Here is a 13,518-nt window from a genome sequence, read left to right as displayed (position 1 = left end):
TGTCGTGGAATGATTTTGTAATTGGGAAGACTAGGAAGGGCAGTGGTTTCCTCGTTTGAAAACTAGATAGTGGCGGCCACAAGGCTGCATGATGTTGCCTATCTTTTTTGCACTTCTAGGAATGACTCCGTGATGAAAAATGAGTTTTCTCATAAGAAGCCGGAGATCTCCACTGCTTCCTAGGAGTTCATCCTAAGGCGCACCTTACCTATATTGCGAAGTCAATGTGACCCATAGCCTCAAGATAAACCCCAGTGTTTCCCATCAGCAAAGTTTGGTGTGCAGCTGCCTCCAGGATCCTTGAGTGCATCGAGTGTTTTAAGTCCTCTATGCCTTTTCGGAGATTTAAGACAGTGGCATATGAATTCACTTCCGAGGGAGAACGTGTGTCCTGTGGGTCCCTTGTGCATCTTCCAAGCAACATAACGCGAAACAGACTTTAGGATGAACTCTTTCTACGCAGAGGGAAGGGCAATTAATTACTTTCTTGCTTGCATAGCTACCTTTCTACAGCTTAAACCAGTCCCGGGGACAGGGTTCTAGCCAGTCTTGTGTTGAACGTGGCTCTCCATTTGTGAGGACCTCTAAACTCCACTGAAACAATCCCTGTGACTAAAGTACATCCTGGGAACTCATACCAGTCATCACTGTAGCATGGCGGGAAGGTCGACTCTAGGCCCAGCCTGAAAAACAGTACAGAGGTGGTAGTGAGGGGGCGGCCGCCAGGCCGAGGGCGGTTTCGGGCGGTCTCCGGCACCCGGCGCCCGACCGCTGCCTGCTTGTGGGTGCGCGCAGATGACGTGCCCCGAGTCGCTGCGGCCGCGCCGCTCCCACAGTTCCCTCCCGCCCAGGGCACCAGGCGTCTGGGCCCGACGCGGCCAGCGAGAGGCGGGGCTGCAGAGCAGGCGGGGGAATGAGGTGGAGGAGGAGGACGAAGAGGAGGAGAAGGCGGAAGTTGGAGCCCGGGGAGAGTGGCGGTTGGTGGGCCGGGTGTAGGGAGGAGCGGGATTTACGGAGCGCGGCGCCACAACCTGGAACCGGCGGGCCCGAGAGCGACCGAGTCAAGGCATGTGCCAGCGGAACCGCGGCGTCGGACCGCCTCCTGGAGGAGCTCGGCCCCGTCCAGGCCCGGCCTCATTCCCAGCCCGCGCTTCCTCCTGCCGCGGCCGCCGCGCTGCCGCCGGCGCCGTAGCGCTCTGCTGCCCACCCCGTCCCCGCGGCCGAGCCCTGGATTCCAGTGGAAGAAGGCCATCCCACGAGTGCAGGACCAGGACCCCGCGGGGGACACTGCAGCCTGCGCTCGGTAGGGCCCCCGCCGCCACCTTCTGAAATAGGATGTCCCGACGTGACGGTGTCAGCTGTGATGCATGTTTCAAGGGAAATTTTCAAGGTCACAGCTATAAGTGTTTAATATGCAATGGTTACGATTTTTGTGCATCTTGTTATGAAAGTGGTGCAACAAGAACAAGGCATACAACTGACCATCCAATGCACTGCATGTTAACAAGGGTAGATGTTGATTTGTACTATGGTTCCTAAGCTTTCTCTGTAGAGCAGCCACAGGCTTTTACTTGTCCCTATTGTGGAAAAATTGGCTATACGGAGACATCTCTTCAAGAACATGCAGAAACATCAACAGAAGTGATGTATACAGTATTTGCAGCATTACCTGGAGGCAGTCCTAATCATGTCACGGATGACCCTGCAGCTCGTCTTACTCTTGAACACAGAGCCCCTAGAGATTTAGATGAATCGAGTGGTGTTCGACATATACATAGAATGAATGCTTCACCTTGGCTGGGGATTGGGAGGTCCTGGTGTACGTAGATCAAACATTCATTCCACTAGCAGTTCTACTGGCAGGCTTTCTTCTTCTCGGACTTCATATTCTCCAAGCAATAGGGAAGCCATTGATCCTATAGGTGAGCTTTGATCCCAGTTATCAGGAGTGAGACGTTCCGCAGGGGGACAGCTTAATTCCTCTGGCCCTTCCGCTTCGCAGTTACAACAACTGCAGATACAGCTGCAGCTAGAATGGCAGCACGCCCGGGCAGCACGGCCACAACTGGACACTGCACGCAACGCAACCCGGCATACTAACACAAGGAGTGTCACCACTACAATCACACATTCCACAGAAACAAACAACACAACTAACACAGAAAGCAGTCAGCAAACTATCCAGAATTCCCAGTTTCTTCTAAAAAGGTTGAACGATCCTAAATTGTCTGAAACAGTGCACCAGTCCGTAGAAAGTGAGTGCACAGACCGCACCCTCTTTATTCAAGAGCGCCTTCGATCAACTTTATTTCGTGAAGAGAGCTCGTCCTCAGACGAGAATGAACGGGGTGAATTGGCAGATTTTGGTGCTTTGGGCTGTGTAGATATTATGCCTTTAGATGTTGCTTTAGAAAACCTAAATTTAAAAGAGAGTACTATAGGAAATGAACCTCCACCACCTCCTCTTTGATGACACCCCAATTCACAGACCATGTCCTCTGTGCTGTATTTCCCAATGAATGTGGACAACAACTATCTTGGGTTTGATTGGTGATTGTAATTTCAGGTCTGTCACTCTTGTTTTATTGTGTACATTCAAAAGGAAGAGCGAAAATCTATATGATAATCCTTTCCACTTAACTAATTTTTACCTCTAGCTGGAAAATATAGGTAGCAGTGCAGGGTGATCTCTGCTTCCTGTACCTTGACATGCAAAAGCTTCTGCTAATACTCCACAATCAAACTGAAGAGGAAAATTGAAATATCTAATGAAGCTGCTGTGTGTGATTATGAATATTAATCGATAAAATCTGTTGGGCTGGTTTACCTTAAAAAAAAAAAAAAAAAGACTACCTATATACCGGTAACACTCCGAGGCATTTGGGTGATCCAAAGTCTCCTAGGCCTGAATAGGTCATTACATGCATAATGCTATTCACCACACGCAGAAATCCCAGCCTCAAACGTGTCATCGTGGAAGGTCCCAGTGTGTCCCAAATGTCTCCAGTAGTCAGGAAGAGAGTGCCTGTAAATGACCTGTGGGATCAAATTGGTAACTGGAGAATGTCAGGAAAGCCCACGTTTCCCCCTTTGGAAAGCGACATGGTTTTGGCCTCCAAGGTGTCTCTAACACACACTGCCCATCTATTCATCACTCTACAAATATTTATGCGAGGAACAGTGAGATTTGCGTAAAGAAACCACGTGCTTTCGATTTCTTTCTTGGAGCTCATCCCACAGCATTCTGTAGCTAATGTGCCAACCAAATGTGACCTCTAGTTTAGAGGTAAGGTGCACATTTTCCCATCACAAAAGATAGGGTGCAACAGTTTCCAGGAAACCTTAGTCAGTGGACTGCTTTAGCTCCAGTATTCCTCACAGTGCTTAGGACTCTCGCGTGTGTACTTTTCCCGTGGAAGTACACTGTGGCCCAAAAGCCATCTTAGCACCATCCGGGGAAACACATCTCTGGGAACCGCCCTTTCTGTTCAGTTTGAAGGGCTAGGAGCAGCTTGCTTAATTCAATGGCTTGCATTCCTCAGCTTTCAAACAACCTCAGGAAGACAGTTCTTGGTAGGCTTTCTTTCAATGTGGGTGTGCCAAAGTGAGGAAACCTGAGCTGCAATGTAAAAACACCGGGTCTCCAATTCATTTTGAGAACTCATGACAGACGTCTCTCTAACTGAAGAGGAAACCAGACATTAGGTCCAGCCAAAAATAATGCAGAGATTTACTTTGAGCGCTGCTCAGCATTTACATCATCCAAAGACACCTAGGCCTACTGAGGGCATTTAGAAGATTCTACAGTTAATTGCTCACAGTACACGTAGCACCCAAAGGTCTCATCGTGCAAGGGCAATCTTTGTTCCAAGTGTCTCTTGTAGCTAGTCAGAAAAGATAAGTAAATGTGCTGTGTGATCTACTTTGTAATTGGGAGGACTAGAAAAGTCAGTATTTTTCCCTTTTTAAAGACAGATAGTGACAACTTCAAGGCTGTCTGACGTTAACCATCTTTTATTCATTTCTGGGGATGCCTCTGTGAATAAAAGCACGTTTTCTCATAAGTAGTGGGGAGGTTTTCACCGCTTGGTCAGAGCTCATGCCACTGCCCACCCTAGATAAAGTGCAAAGTGAACGTGACCCCTAACATCAAGGTAAGCCCCAGTGTTTCCCATAAGCAAAGTTTGGTGTGCAGCAGTCTCCATGAACCCTGAGTCGATCGACTGCTTGAACTCCTCGATGCCTTTTTCTAGGCTTAAGACCGTCATGTATGAATTCATGTGTTTGGGAGACAGTTTTGTCCTGTCAGTTCCTTGGATATCTTCCAAGAGAAATAACACGAGACAGACTGTTGAGATCAGCTATTTCTATGCAGTGGGAAGAGGAATTAATTGCTTTTTGCTTGTATAGCTCGCTTTCTACAGCTTTAAAACAGCCCTGGGGACACAGTTTGACCCATTCTTAAGTTCAACGTTGCTCTCCCTTTTTGAGTGTCACTGAGCTGAAATGAATCAATCCCCGTGGCTAAAGTACCTCCTGGAAACTCCTACTTGTCATCTCTCTTCCATGACGGGAAGGTAGACCTTGGGTGAAGCCAGATAAACGTACCAAAATACCGGTAACACCGCGAGGCATTTGGATGATACAAAGACACCTAGGCCTGCCTAGATCATTACATGGGTAATGCTATTCACCGTATGCAGGACTCTCGGCGTCCAATGTGTCATCATGTAAGGGCCCAGTGTGTCACCAAAGGCTCCAGTAGTCAGGCAGAGAGTGACGGTAAATGTGCTGTGAGGTCAAGTTTGTAATTGGAGAATGTCGGGAATCCCATATATATATATATATATATATATAAAACAGTCATAAATGTATATGCACCCAACATAGGACCACTTCAATACATAAGGCAACTGCTAACATCTATAAAAGAGGAAATCGACAGTAACACATAATAGTGGGGGAGTTTAACACCTCACTTACACCAATGGACAGATCATCCAAACAGAAAATTAATAAGGAAACTCGAGCTTTAAATGACACAATAGACCAGATAGATTTAATGGATATTTACAGGACATTCCATTCCAAAACAGCAGATTACACTTTCTTCTCAAGTGCACATGGAACATTCTCTAGGATAGATTACATCACGGGTCACAAATTAAACCTCAGTAAATTTAAGAAAATTGAAATCACATCAATTATCTTTTGGGACCACAATGCTATGAGATTAGAAATCTATTACAGGGGAAAAAACGTAAGAAACACAAAACATATGGAGGCTAAACACTACGTTACTAAATAACCAAGAGATCACTGAAGAAATCAAAGAGGAAATCAAAAAATACCTAGAGACACATGACAAAGAAAACAAGACGATCCTAAACCTATGGGATGCAGCAAAAGCCGTTCTAAGGGAAGTTTATAGCAATAAAAGCCTACCTCAAGAAACAAGAAAAATCACAAATAAACAATCTAACCTTACACCTCAAAGAACTAGAGAAAGAAAAACAAACAAATTGCAAAGTGAGTAGAAGGAAAGAAATCAAAAGGATCAGAGCAGAAATAAAATAAATAGAAACAAAGAAAGCAATAACAAAGATCAATAAAACTAAAAGCTGCTTCTTTGAGAAGATAAACAAAATTCATATACCATTAACCAGACTCATCAAGAAAAACAGAGAGAGGACTCAGATCAATAAAAATAAAAATGAAAACGGAGAAGTTACAACAGACAACGCAGAAATACAAAGCATCCTAAGAGACTACTACAAGCAAATCTATGCAAATAAAATGGACAAACTGGAAGAAATGGACAAATTCTTAGAAAGATATCACCTTCCAAGGCTGAACCAGGAAGAAACGGAAAATATGAACAGACAAATCACAAGTAATGAAATTGAAACCGTGATTTAAAAACTTCCAACAAGCAAAAGTCCAGGTCCAGATGGCTTCACAGGTGACTTCTATCAAACATTTAGAGAAGAGCTAACACCCATCCTTCTCAAACTCTTCCAAAAAATTGCGGAGGAAGGAAGACTCCCAAACTCATTCTATGAGGCCACCATCACCCTGATACCAAAACCAGGCAAAGATACTACAAAAAAAGGAAATTACAGACCAATATCACTCTTGAATATACATGCAAAAATCCTCAACCAAATACTGGCAAACAGAATCCAACAACACATTAATAGAATTATACACCATGTCAAGTGGGATTTATCCCAGGGATGCAAGGATTCTTCAATATACGCAAATCAATCAATGTGATACACCAAATTAGCAAATTGAAGAAGAAACACCATATGATCATCACAATAGATGTAGAAAAAGCTTTTGACTTTTCAACACCCATTTATGATAAAAACTCTCCAGAGAGTGGGCATAGAGGAAACCTACCTCAACATCATAAAGGCCGTATATGAAAAACCCAAAGCAAACATCATTCTCAAAGGTGAAAAACTGAAAGAATTTCCTCTCAGATCAGGAACAAGACAAGGATGTGCACTCTCACCACGATTATTCAACATAGTTTTCGAAGTCCTAGCCACGGCCATCAGAGAAGAAAAAGAAATATACAGAATACAAATTGGGAAAGAAGAAGCAAAACTGTCACTGTTTGCAGACGACATGATACTATACATAGAGAATCCTAAAGATGCCACCAGAAAACTACTAGAGCTAATCAATAAATCTGGTAAAGTTGAAGGATACAAGTTTAATGCATAGAAATCTCTTGCATTCCTATATACTAATGATGAAAAATCTGAAAGAGAAATTAAGGAAACACTCCCATTTACCATTGCAACAACAACAAAAAATTACCTAGGAAGAAACCTACATAGGGAGGCAACTATGCCGAAAACTATAAGACACTGATGAAAGAAATTAAAGACGATACCAACAGATGGAGAGATATACCATATTTTTGGATTGGAAGAATCAATATTGTGAAAATGAGTATACTACCCACAGCAATCTAAAGATTCAATGCAATCCCTATCAAATTACCAATGACATTTTATACAGAAGTAGAACAAAAAAATCTTAAAATTTCTATGGAGACACAAAAGACCCCAAATAGCCAAAGCAGGCTTGTGGGAAAAAAATGGAGTTGGAGGAATCAGACTCCCTGACTTCAGACTATACTACAAAGCTACAGTAATCAAGGCAATATGGTACTGGCAGAAAACCAGAAATAGAGATCAACGGAACAGGATGGAAAGCCCAGAGATAAACAAACGCACCTGTAGTCAACTAATCTATGACAGAGTAGGCAAGGATATACAATAGAGAAAAGACAGTCTCTGCAATAAGTGGTGCTGGGAAAACTGGACAGCTACATGTAAAAGAAGGAAATTAGAACACTCCATAACACCATACCCAAAAATAAACTCAAAATGGATTAGAGACCTAAATGTCAGACTGGGCAATATAAAAGTCTTAGAGGAAAACATAGGAGGAACACTCTTTGACATAAATCACAGCAAGATCTTTTTTGATCCACTGCCTAGAGTAATGGAAATAAAACAAAAATAAACAAATGGGACCGAATGAAACATAAAAGCTTTTGCACAGCAAAGGAAACCATAAACAAGAGGAAAAGACAACCCTCAGAATGGGAGAAAATATTTCAAATGAATCAGAGGACAAAGGATTAATCTCCAAAACATATAAAAAGCTCATGCAGCTCAATAGTAAAAAAAAAAAAGAAAACCACCCCAGCAAAAAATGGGCAGAAGAGCTAAATACACATTTTTTGAAAGAAGACATACAGATGGCCAAGAAGCACATGAAAAGCTGCCCAACACCACTAATTGTTAGAGAAAAGCAAATCGAAACTACAATGAGGTATCACCTCACACCACTTACAATGGGCATCATCAGAAAATCTACAAACAACAAATGCTGGAGAGGGTGTGGAGAAAAGGGAACCCTCTTGCACTGTTGGTGGGAATGTAAATTGATAGCGCCACTATGGAGAACAATACGGAGGTTCCTTAAAGACCTAAAAATAGAATTACCATATGACCCAGCAATCCAACTACTGGGCATATACCCAGAGAACCATAATTCAAAAAGACACATGCACCCCAAAGTTCATTGCAGCACTATTTACAATAGCCAGGTCATGGAAGCAACCTAAATGCCCATGAAAAGATTAATGGATCTAGAGACTGTCATACAGAGTGAAGTAAGTCAGAAAGAGAAAAACAAATATCGTATATTAAGGCATATATGTGGAACCTAGAAAAATGGTACAGATGAACCACTTAGCAGGGCAGATATTGAGACAAAGATGTAGGGAACAAATGTACAGACACCAAGTGGGGAAAGCAGTGGTGGGGTGGGAGTGGGGGTGTGATGAATTGGGCAATTAGGGTTGACATGTATACACAGATGTGTATACAATTGATGACTAATAAGAACCTGCTGTATAAAAAAAATATATAAAATAAAATTCAAAAATTAAAAAAAAACCACCCAATCAAAAAATGGGCAGAAGAGCTAAGTAGACATTTCTCGAAAAAAGACATACAAATGGCCAATAAGCACATGAAAAGCTGCTCAACATCACTAATTATTAGAGAAAAGCAAATCAAAACTACAATGAGGTATCACCTCACACCAGTTACAATGGGTATCATCAGAAAATCTACAAACAACAAATGATGGAGAGGGTGTGGAGAAAAGGGAACCCTCTTGCACTGTTGGTTGGAATGTAAATTGATACAGCCACTATGGAGAACAGTATGGAGCTTCCTTAAAAGACTAAAAATAGAATTACCACATGACCCAGCAATACCACTAGTGGGCATATAACCTGAGAATACCATAATTCAAAAAGACACATGCACCCCAGTATTCCTTGCAGCACTACTTACAATAGCCAGGTCATGGAAGCAACCTAAATGCCCATCAACAGACGAATAGTTAAAGAAGATGTGGTACATATGTACAATGGGATATTACTCAGCCTTAAAAAGAACGAAATTGTGTCATTTGTAGACAAGTGGATGGATCTAGAGACTGTCATACAGAGTGAAGTAAGCCAGAAAGAGAAAAACAGTTATGGTATATTAACACATGTATGTGGAACCTAGAAAAATGGTACAGAAGAACGGGTTTGCAGGGCAGAAATAGTGACACAGATGTACAGGAAAAAAGTATGGACAAAAAGAGGGGAAAGTGGCACGAGGGTGGAGGTGGTGTGATGAATTGAGAGACTGACATTGACATATATACACACATATGTATAAATTGGATAACTAATATAATCCTGCTGCATTAAAAAAATTTAAAATTCAAAACTTCAAAAAAAATAATTAAAATTAAAATTAATGTGACTATTTGAAACAAACAAACAAACAAAAAAACAACCTCAGGAAGACGGTTCTAGGCAGGCTCTCTTTCAATGTGGGTCTGCCTAAGTGAGGAAAGTGGAGCTGCACTGCAAAAAACCACCGGGACTCCAATTCATTTGGGGAATTCATGCCAGATGTCTCTCATCTTGAAGCAGCGATTAGACTGTAGGACCATCCCGAAATACAGTAGAGATTTACCCTGAGCATTGCTACGCATTTGGAACATCCAATGTCACCTAGGTCTACCGGGGGCATTCAGACGATTATGCAATGCAGCAGACGCAGAACACGCCAAGTCCAAAAGTTGCTGCGTGGAAGGGTGAAGTGTGTCCCAAGGGTCATTTTAGCTACTCTGAAGAGATAGGGAAAAATGTCGTGGAATGATTTTGTAATTGGGAAGACTAGGAAGGGCAGTGGTTTCCTCGTTTGAAAACTAGATAGTGGCGGCCACAAGGCTGCATGATGTTGCCTATCTTTTTTGCACTTCTAAGAATGACTCCGTGACGAAAAATGAGTTTTCTCATAAGAAGCCGGAGATCTCCACTGCTTCCTAGGAGTTCATCCTAAGGCGCACCTTACCTATATTGCGAAGTCAATGTGACCCATAGCCTCAAGATAAACCCCAGTGTTTCCCATCAGCAAAGTTTGGTGTGCAGCTGCCTCCAGGATCCTTGAGTGCATCGAGTGTTTTAAGTCCTCTATGCCTTTTCGGAGATTTAAGACAGTGGCATATGAATTCACTTCCGAGGGAGAACGTGTGTCCTGTGGGTCCCTTGTGCATCTTCCAAGCAACATAACGCGAAACAGACTTTAGGATGAACTCTTTCTACGCAGAGGGAAGGGCAATTAATTACTTTCTTGCTTGCATAGCTACCTTTCTACAGCTTAAACCAGTCCCGGGGACAGGGTTCTAGCCAGTCTTGTGTTGAACGTGGCTCTCCATTTGTGAGGACCTCTAAACTCCACTGAAACAATCCCTGTGACTAAAGTACATCCTGGGAACTCATACCAGTCATCACTGTAGCATGGCGGGAAGGTCGACTCTAGGCCCAGCCTGAAAAACAGTACAGAGGTGGTAGTGAGGGGGCGGCCGCCAGGCCGAGGGCGGTTTCGGGCGGTCTCCGGCACCCGGCGCCCGACCGCTGCCTGCTTGTGGGTGCGCGCAGATGACGTGCCCCGAGTCGCTGCGGCCGCGCCGCTCCCACAGTTCCCTCCCGCCCAGGGCACCAGGCGTCTGGGCCCGACGCGGCCAGCGAGAGGCGGGGCTGCAGAGCAGGCGGGGGAATGAGGTGGAGGAGGAGGACGAAGAGGAGGAGAAGGCGGAAGTTGGAGCCCGGGGAGAGTGGCGGTTGGTGGGCCGGGTGTAGGGAGGAGCGGGATTTACGGAGCGCGGCGCCACAACCTGGAACCGGCGGGCCCGAGAGTGACCGAGTCAAGGCATGTGCCAGCGGAACCGCGGCGTCGGACCGCCTCCTGGAGGAGCTCGGCCCCGTCCAGGCCCGGCCTCATTCCCAGCCCGCGCTTCCTCCTGCCGCGGCCGCCGCGCTGCCGCCGGCGCCGTAGCGCTCTGCTGCCCACCCCGTCCCCGCGGCCGAGCCCTGGATTCCAGTGGAAGAAGGCCATCCCACGAGTGCAGGACCAGGACCCCGCGGGGGACACTGCAGCCTGCGCTCGGTAGGGCCCCCGCCGCCACCTTCTGAAATAGGATGTCCCGACGTGACGGTGTCAGCTGTGATGCATGTTTCAAGGGAAATTTTCAAGGTCACAGCTATAAGTGTTTAATATGCAATGGTTACGATTTTTGTGCATCTTGTTATGAAAGTGGTGCAACAAGAACAAGGCATACAACTGACCATCCAATGCACTGCATGTTAACAAGGGTAGATGTTGATTTGTACTATGGTTCCTAAGCTTTCTCTGTAGAGCAGCCACAGGCTTTTACTTGTCCCTATTGTGGAAAAATTGGCTATACGGAGACATCTCTTCAAGAACATGCAGAAACATCAACAGAAGTGATGTATACAGTATTTGCAGCATTACCTGGAGGCAGTCCTAATCATGTCACGGATGACCCTGCAGCTCGTCTTACTCTTGAACACAGAGCCCCTAGAGATTTAGATGAATCGAGTGGTGTTCGACATATACATAGAATGAATGCTTCACCTTGGCTGGGGATTGGGAGGTCCTGGTGTACGTAGATCAAACATTCATTCCACTAGCAGTTCTACTGGCAGGCTTTCTTCTTCTCGGACTTCATATTCTCCAAGCAATAGGGAAGCCATTGATCCTATAGGTGAGCTTTGATCCCAGTTATCAGGAGTGAGACGTTCCGCAGGGGGACAGCTTAATTCCTCTGGCCCTTCCGCTTCGCAGTTACAACAACTGCAGATACAGCTGCAGCTAGAATGGCAGCACGCCCGGGCAGCACGGCCACAACTGGACACTGCACGCAACGCAACCCGGCATACTAACACAAGGAGTGTCACCACTACAATCACACATTCCACAGAAACAAACAACACAACTAACACAGAAAGCAGTCAGCAAACTATCCAGAATTCCCAGTTTCTTCTAAAAAGGTTGAACGATCCTAAATTGTCTGAAACAGTGCACCAGTCCGTAGAAAGTGAGTGCACAGACCGCACCCTCTTTATTCAAGAGCGCCTTCGATCAACTTTATTTCGTGAAGAGAGCTCGTCCTCAGACGAGAATGAACGGGGTGAATTGGCAGATTTTGGTGCTTTGGGCTGTGTAGATATTATGCCTTTAGATGTTGCTTTAGAAAACCTAAATTTAAAAGAGAGTACTATAGGAAATGAACCTCCACCACCTCCTCTTTGATGACACCCCAATTCACAGACCATGTCCTCTGTGCTGTATTTCCCAATGAATGTGGACAACAACTATCTTGGGTTTGATTGGTGATTGTAATTTCAGGTCTGTCACTCTTGTTTTATTGTGTACATTCAAAAGGAAGAGCGAAAATCTATATGATAATCCTTTCCACTTAACTAATTTTTACCTCTAGCTGGAAAATATAGGTAGCAGTGCAGGGTGATCTCTGCTTCCTGTACCTTGACATGCAAAAGCTTCTGCTAATACTCCACAATCAAACTGAAGAGGAAAATTGAAATATCTAATGAAGCTGCTGTGTGTGATTATGAATATTAATCGATAAAATCTGTTGGGCTGGTTTACCTTAAAAAAAAAAAAAAAAAGACTACCTATATACCGGTAACACTCCGAGGCATTTGGGTGATCCAAAGTCTCCTAGGCCTGAATAGGTCATTACATGCATAATGCTATTCACCACACGCAGAAATCCCAGCCTCAAACGTGTCATCGTGGAAGGTCCCAGTGTGTCCCAAATGTCTCCAGTAGTCAGGAAGAGAGTGCCTGTAAATGACCTGTGGGATCAAATTGGTAACTGGAGAATGTCAGGAAAGCCCACGTTTCCCCCTTTGGAAAGCGACATGGTTTTGGCCTCCAAGGTGTCTCTAACACACACTGCCCATCTATTCATCACTCTACAAATATTTATGCGAGGAACAGTGAGATTTGCGTAAAGAAACCACGTGCTTTCGATTTCTTTCTTGGAGCTCATCCCACAGCATTCTGTAGCTAATGTGCCAACCAAATGTGACCTCTAGTTTAGAGGTAAGGTGCACATTTTCCCATCACAAAAGATAGGGTGCAACAGTTTCCAGGAAACCTTAGTCAATGGACTGCTTTAGCTCCAGTATTCCTCACAGTGCTTAGGACTCTCGCGTGTGTACTTTTCCCGTGGAAGTACACTGTGGCCCAAAAGCCATCTTAGCACCATCCGGGGAAACACATCTCTGGGAACCGCCCTTTCTGTTCAGTTTGAAGGGCTAGGAGCAGCTTGCTTAATTCAATGGCTTGCATTCCTCAGCTTTCAAACAACCTCAGGAAGACAGTTCTTGGTAGGCTTTCTTTCAATGTGGGTGTGCCAAAGTGAGGAAACCTGAGCTGCAATGTAAAAACACCGGGTCTCCAATTCATTTTGAGAACTCATGACAGACGTCTCTCTAACTGAAGCGGAAACCAGACATTAGGTCCAGCCAAAAATAATGCAGAGATTTACTTTGAGCGCTGCTCAGCATTTACATCATCCAAAGACACCTAG

At 44.5% G+C, this 13,518-nt stretch overlaps 2 pseudogenes; both read left to right on the top strand.

Moving 5' to 3' along the window:
* Positions 1–1,068: 1,068 nt before the first annotated feature.
* Positions 1,069–2,470, top strand: LOC133101715 (E3 ubiquitin-protein ligase KCMF1-like; annotated as a pseudogene).
* Positions 2,471–10,810: 8,340 nt separating this feature from the next.
* Positions 10,811–12,212, top strand: LOC133101713 (E3 ubiquitin-protein ligase KCMF1-like; annotated as a pseudogene).
* The last annotated feature ends 1,306 nt before the right edge of the window (positions 12,213–13,518 follow it).

This window comes from Eubalaena glacialis, chromosome 11 (assembly GCF_028564815.1).
Source record: "Eubalaena glacialis isolate mEubGla1 chromosome 11, mEubGla1.1.hap2.+ XY, whole genome shotgun sequence".
NCBI lineage: Eukaryota > Metazoa > Chordata > Mammalia > Artiodactyla > Balaenidae > Eubalaena > Eubalaena glacialis.
The sequence above is the reverse complement of the archived record's forward strand: the minus strand, read 5'-3'. Positions and strand labels throughout refer to the sequence as shown.